General features: G+C 43.8%; 1 long non-coding RNA gene across 1 annotated transcript in view; it reads right to left on the bottom strand.

Annotated features, from left to right (window-relative positions):
- LOC308296902 overlaps nt 1-7,567 on the bottom strand; it is a 253,786-nt gene that overhangs the window by 48,926 nt on the left and 197,293 nt on the right. The window contains exon 5 of the long non-coding RNA XR_013962648.1: nt 6,208-6,261. This is a non-coding gene — a long non-coding RNA (uncharacterized lncRNA). The remainder of the gene's footprint in view (nt 1-6,207; nt 6,262-7,567) is intronic.

Here is a 7,567-nt window from a genome sequence, read left to right as displayed (position 1 = left end):
AGAATTACAAATTTGAAACTTGGAGATACTGCCCGACAGTGACGATTTACTTTATTGGCCGCCCAGCCCCCAAAATGGAACGAAGGCCGACATTTTATTTTTAAATTTTTTCCTAATGGCCGGCCTGAACCGGCCGGGAATGAACCGGCCGTTCGGGAGTTGTCCCGCTTTTCCCAATGGCCAGCACGTCCCTGGATGATGCACATGCAAGATCAATGGCTAATAATCAACCGCGTCCTTCACCCTATATTTTGGGCATTGTAGGTGAACAATTCTTCCAAAAAGATTAAGATGTTTTTATTATAATGAAAGAAATACAATAATTCAATGATAGCAGATCTACAAGCTCACAACGTGCTGCTTGTCACAATGTTGTTAAATGCTGTGAGCTTCTAGATCGGGAATTTTGCATGAAAAAGTATATACTGTATAGGGCTTTGGTTAATGATAGCCACCGTGCTGGCTGTGTGTGTGTGTGTGTGTGTGTGTGTGTGTGTGTGTGTGTGTGTGTGTGTGTGTGTGTGTGTGTGTGTGTGTGTGTGTTCAGATAGGGTGCTGAGAGGGGATATTGTAGACTAGCAGGAAGCTGTGTTAATTAGCGCTTCACACGGTAGGGAGTATGACCACGTTCACTGACATACTCTGAGCACACAATACACACACACACACACACACGCACGCACGCACGCACGCACGCACGCACACACGCACACATGCACACAAAGCTAAACTGGTACACAAACCCTCCAAAAAAAGACACTGCTACGCACGACTGCAAAGATAACACACACTTTCACTCTTCATGGTTTCCCCTATTGTCTGTGTGTATACGTGCGTGCGTGCGTGCGTGTGTGCGTGCGTGTGCGTGAGAGACAGATACAGTATGTTGGGTTAATTTTGTAGACAAATTCAACTGTACATTTAGTCAACTAAAACATTATATTTAGTCGACCAAAAATTAGGCAAAAACTTTTCAAATGACCAAAATAAGTGGCTGTCAAAATTAACATGACAGCCAGGAGGATCACAACGTGACGTTGATGAGTGTGAGACAAAACGTGACGGTGTAAAATAAGATTATAAAACATACATTAACCACTTTAGCACTATTTTATGACAAGGCTATTTGAAAATAGCCAATCTACAAGCTCAGCGTAGATCTGCTATTTTCAAACATTTTAGTACTTTTAATTTTGGTTCTTTAAGCATAGTTTGATGCCGAATTCTGGACTTTTACTTGTAATGGAGTATTTCTATACTGCAGTATTGATACTTTTACTTGAGCATAGAGTAAAAAAGTTTGATGTCATTTACACATCCTACCTGGTTCACGTTTTTTTCCCCCCATTCTGAATTCCCATAGACTTTTTTTCATATCACATCATATAAGAACTGTGTTCCAAACATACAAATTATCTCAGTTTGCAGTTTAGTTTAGCAGTTTGACTCATATGGATATGAAGAATCAACTGATGGTGAGAAAACGCTAATGTTACTGTCGCCAAATTAGTTACAATTTCGCTAGAAACAGGCTTTATCAAATATGAGTGACTATCATAAACCATACAGAGCCACCTCCACGACAATATCGCGGAGACTGTTTGTATATTTTTGGACCACAATGCTTATATGAGACCATTTTAAGATGACCCAATGTTATTCTCCATAGAGAAATTACTTCTGTGAACCGGGGGGATGAGCGAGTCACGTCATGACTTTGTTACTCCATAAAAAAATAAAAATAAAATGCTGTACTTTTTCCACCACTGCTGTTTTCAGCTCGATGCACCCTGGGCGCTCTGCCAAAAAACACTGGACGCTGAGAGTGATGAAGGGGTGTGAAGGTTAGAGATGTACAACCCAAAGTCTTTACCAAACAAATACTAATTGGCCTAGAATTATTGAATGCTTTAACCAGTGAAAAATAGCAGATATACAAGCTCACAGCGCGGCACCGAGTGCCGCGCTGCGAGCTTGTAGATCTTGCTATTTTTGAAAAAGTCGTGAAAATGTGTGCAAATCTTTGAATATATGTATTTTCAAAGCGAACGTTTGTAACTCAAATTCTGCTTCTGGGGGGTCTCTGGAAATAAATATTTTGAGATGGGGGGTCCGTGGCCAAATACATATCATTTTTGAGAACCACTGACATAGTAGTCTCTCAAGAACAGACTAACTGAGCTCCATTTAAGTGAAAAGGACCTTTTCTTTGACGATGGCTGGCCAGATTGCTGACAATAGAAACATCGTTTTTTCAAAAAATCTTAGAAGGATTCAAAAGACACTTATAGAATCGGGTCAAAATTCTAATTTCCACGATTTTTCAAAAATAGCAGATCTACGAGCTTGTATATCTGCTATTTTTCAATAGTTAAAGCATAAAATAATGATACACAATAATGTGTACCCGTTCTAAATGGGTTAAGACGACGCTACGGCCACCATGCCAGGTAATGCAACGATGTCGACCAACTCCTACATGTGGTTTTTGGCAGCTCCGTTCGCAAATAAGCGGAAACGGGACCTAATGTTTCTAATTATTACCGCAGCTTTTTGAAATACAACCCATGATGTATAGTTGGCCTCAGCCTCCCGCACATTTACTGTGGGCTACATGAGGACACCGTCACACACACGCACACGCACACACACACAGAGAGAGAGAGAACAGGAGACATCATAACTAGGACAGAATGGGAAAGAACCTAACAGAACAGGACATAACAGAAAGACGTGAAGCAGGACGAGACAGAACAGTGGTTCTATTGAAGGAGAAGACCAAACCCCACCCCCACCCCCCCCCCCCCACACACACACACACACACACACACACACACACACACACACACACACACAGAGTGGAGGCCTCATTATCCCCAACCTCTATTAAAGGACTCCGCTTCACATAGAGAGGATGTGACAGAGGGACACACACGCACGTGCACGCACGGACAGACACACACACACACACACACACACACACACACACACACACACACACACACACACACACACACACACACACACACACACACACACACACACACACACACACACACACACACACACACACACACACACACACACACACACACACACACTCCACTTTAACCCTACAAGACCCAAATTAATTTCTACTTGCAAAAAGACATTTCAACCTTTCAGATGGTGTTACAGGAGTACTTTGGAGAGGAAAATGTTATGTTTTATATCCATAAATCATGCACTAATTTACATTTGGGGGATATATTTCACAACAATAACACATGTACATGTTCTATATATTCTAATGATCACCAAAAACATTATTACAGGCATTTTACTTATGTTTTTGTGAAGAATAGCATCAGTGAAAAGGTGAGATGTTGTCCGTTCAGACAAGGCCAATGGCATTGTAATACTAAACAATAGGATCCAATGGTTATGGTGGAAAAAAAGAACAGGAAAACAAATTATTTAAACTCTTTTTTTGATAAAACATAAATGTTGCCAAAAAGCATTACTGGGCCTTGCAGGGTTAAGTACAGTAATTGAGTAAAAGGTACAAAGTCACTTTTCACCACTGGGAGAAAAAAGGACACAGATAGACAGACAGACAGACGCGCGGCGTCGACCTTCAAGGGTGAGAAGACGCGCTAAAAGCTCTCGCTGGGGCTTTGGAAGTTGAGGCGTGAGTTGATACAGACATGACAGCTCTTCTGATTGGCTAGTGACCCATCAATCACACCGGAACACCCTCCATTATGCTGACAAATCGATGCCCGCGGCCACGCCGCTCACTTCCTGTTTGACAGACTCTCCGCCGAGTAATTACCACCTCTCGCTGTGTGTGTGTGTGTGTGTGTGTGTGTGTGTGTGTGTGTGTGTGTGTGTGTGTGTGTGTGTGTGTGTGTGTTTGTGTGCGTGTGTGTGTCCGTGCACGTGTCCTCGGACTGAGAGAAAGATGACAAAACTTGCCAGTTTCAGAGAGCCAATATATCTCACAGTCTATGAAATGAAAACGATCACACAGATGACCTTCTCATTCGCTGTGTGGGAAATGAGTCATTTTTCGACCCTGCAGCGTTTTATGTGCAATCTCTTATACCTGCGAGCCTCCAAGTCCATTAGCTGCAATGTTAAAGCAATATAGGACACACTCAGATCACATAACACTGTCTGAACCTTAGTTGAGAGAGAGATGAAGCAGGGACCCCCACAATCTGTTCATAGATTCCATATAGTTTCATTGTTTGACAGCACAATCATCAGTGTATTTTAGATTCATGTCAATTTGTGTTTTCAGATATTTAACCACTTGAACCGTCAATACTTAATAAACTTGACCTTTTACTCTGTACTTAGTCTCTTTTTCCCCTCTACACCAAAGCTCTTTGCCTAAAATAGCTGATCTACAATCTTACAACTCTCGCCTCGCGCTGCTACAGTAGGCGTTGTGAGCTTGTAGATCTGCTATTTTTGGCTAAAGTTCTAAGAATATGGACGCTAGGATTCAAGTGGTTAATATAAAAAAAAGGGTTTCTATCACACAAAGACTTGGGGGACCGCCTGTAGTAACTCTGAGGACCCCCTAGGGGTCCCAGACCCCCTGTTGAAGACCCCTGAGATAAAGGATTCGGGTTCTGCCAATATATGACACAACACCAGACAGACAGACAAACATGTTTTCAGGGAAGGCTCCGGCACCGGGAGGTGTTCAGTCAACCTGCTAATCTGTCCTGAAGACCAGGGGCAAGGGTGACACACACACACACACACACACACACACACACACACACACACCCACCCACCCACCCAGCGGCAGAGGGAACCATGCAACACACAAAGTCTAGTATAATCGGTTAAATTAGTTTTAAATAAACAATTAAATGGATTAGTTCCATCAGGTCTTGCAGCCCTAGAAGCATCATATGACTCTCTATCATATACAGTATTCTAGAAGCCACATCCGTCAGGCCCGTTACATTCAATGTTTCCGTTACAGTGCGAAAAATTCAATTACATCGTAAGTGAACAATAACTGTGTTTACGAGCTGCAATGGACTACGCAAAGTAGGCCAGCCGTAAAACTCTGCATGTGCGTGTGTGTTAAGAGACAGAGCAATAGCCATGGTCTTGTGAATGGCAGCAGCTAGCTTTGTTAAATTCAGCCTTCCATTATGAGAGATCAGAATATAAAATTAAAGCAGGGGTCTTCAACAGGGGGTCAGGGACCACTAAGGGGTCCTCAGAGTTACTTCAGGGGGTCCTCCATATCTTTGTGTGATAAGAACTTTTTTTTCCCCCCTACACTACCACCAGAGTAGTAACCCTTGAACTCTAGTATCCCTAGTACTAGCCACGAATAACCACCAATCTACAAGAATAGCCGATCTAAAAGCTCACAACGCCTCGCGCTGCAAGGCGTTGTGAGCTTGTAGATCTGCTATTCTTGGCAAAGAGGTTTGGTGTAGAGGGAAACAAGAGCAGTCAGACTAAGTATTGATGGTTCAAGTGGTTAAATGTCTAGAAATACACATTAGCTAGACCACCAACCTACACTGATGATAGTGCTGTCAAACAGTACTCTGTCTAAGAAATCTATGAAAATGTTTAATCTCCGACAGTTTTATACAATAGTGGGGGTCCCTGCTTTATCACTCTCTCAGCTACAGTAAGGAGTCCTTGGTCTGAAAACGTTGAAGACCCCTGAATTAAAGGGACATATTGTAGGGGTCCGGCTAGGATAATGCACCTCTAAAGCAGCTCCCAGCTCTTAGTAAAAAATACTATCAGTAATACGACCACACAGGGCAGGAGAGAGGCAAGACGGATGGCAAGCAATTAACACCTTTTAATTACTTTTCCTTTTCCTCCCTTCGGTTAGATTCGTGGAACTCAGCGGCTTTGAGAGAGCAACTGTTTTATTTTTATTATCTCTGTTTCATCATTTATGATGTTTCTGGTCACAGTTCTGTGTGGAAGCAGTCACTGGCACAGACAGACACACACACACAATCACACACACACACGCTGCGACCTTGCGCCGCGTTCACCGTGCGTCGCGATCACCGTTCGTCGGCGTTCACTCGCGCGTGGCGAGTCCCTCCCCCGTAAATCGCTCAGAACAGGGCACAGTTTCAGACTAAAGCATGAGCCGAGTCTGAAATCAGGCTACAAGTACACACAGACTGGCAGAAGCCCGTCTCCACAGCCAGTGCCACCTACCTTCTTATGAGAGTGTTATGTGCTCCTGGCGTCGCCCTGCCCGCGCTGGTCGACCTGTAAGAGAGAAAACACAGGAGCAGACAGCCAGGTCAGAATGTCAGCCTCACACCGTGCTCAGACCGTCCAAATCCACTGAAAAATGCATTTCTATCCCGGGCTACGAATAGAAGCAGACAGAGCGTAATGGGGCCGTGGCCTCCCTGTCCTGTCTCTTAACCACAGTATATAAATAGTACAAGTTACCTATGTGTGTGGTTTGTGAATGAAGCCCCTGCATGCATCACAATGTGGTGTTCAGGGGCAGGGACGTGCAGAGAATGTTACAGAGACAGGGGCTGACATTTCGAAAAGGGCCTTTTGGTGAAAAAAATAGCAGACTTTCAAGCTCACAACGTGTCGCACTGCAAGACGTTGTGAGCTTGGAGGTCGGCTATTTTATTTCTACATAGAGAGGGCAATTTCTTTTTTTTTTTTTTTTCGGGAGTGGGAGGTGAACGGGAGTGATTTTGACCAGGACCGGGATGGGACCAGGAAAAAAATCTACAGGAGTGGGACAGGACGGGATTCATTTTTTTACTCTGGCCCAGGATTGGGATGGGACAGGATTTCTTCTGCGGGAGTGGGACGTGACAGGAGTGAAAATCCACTCCCGTGTCATCCTCTACTCCCTATCTCTCTCCTCAAATTTCCTGTCAACCCCTATCAATAACGGCATCAATAACATCTAAAAAACAACAACAACATATATGTATTAAAGCATATTATAGACAGCTGTGCGCTGCTGCTTCTGTGTGCCCCTCTCTCTATATAAACAGAGCAAATTTAAGCTAGCCTACATCATATACGTAGGTTGGACATGCCATCTCCATGCAGCATACAGTATGCAAGTTTCACCTTTCTCTCAGTTATGTCAACATTGCTCTGAAGCATTTTGGTCACTGACACCAATTTTGCCATAGGTAGGTAGTGAGTCATAGATACAGTCAGCACATGGTTACACCCACACTCTCTCTCTCGCGCGTTTACATTGCCAAAGCAGAAGTGTACACAATACAATACAATACAATCAGAACAAAATATGTACAGGTGAAAAGAGTGTAACCGCTTTCATGCATCAAGGTTACGTGCAGGCAAAGCAGGGATGCAATGTTCTTTTTTTTGGAGCGGTGAAAGCGCTCCCAATAGACAGGTATGTCTGTGGCTGGCTGGCTGGCTGGGTATGTCTGTAGCCTGGCAATACCTTGAGTGGCCACACAAGTTAAAGGAGGGGCGCTGTTGTGCAGGCACAAACACACACACACACACACACACACACACACACACACACACACACACACACACACACACACACACACACACA

The sequence above is a fragment of the Nannobrachium achirus genome (genome assembly GCF_963921795.1).
Source record: "Nannobrachium achirus genome assembly, chromosome: 13".
NCBI classification, from domain to species: Eukaryota; Metazoa; Chordata; class Actinopteri; order Myctophiformes; family Myctophidae; genus Nannobrachium; species Nannobrachium achirus.
This window is presented reverse-complemented; position numbering and strand designations above follow the sequence as displayed.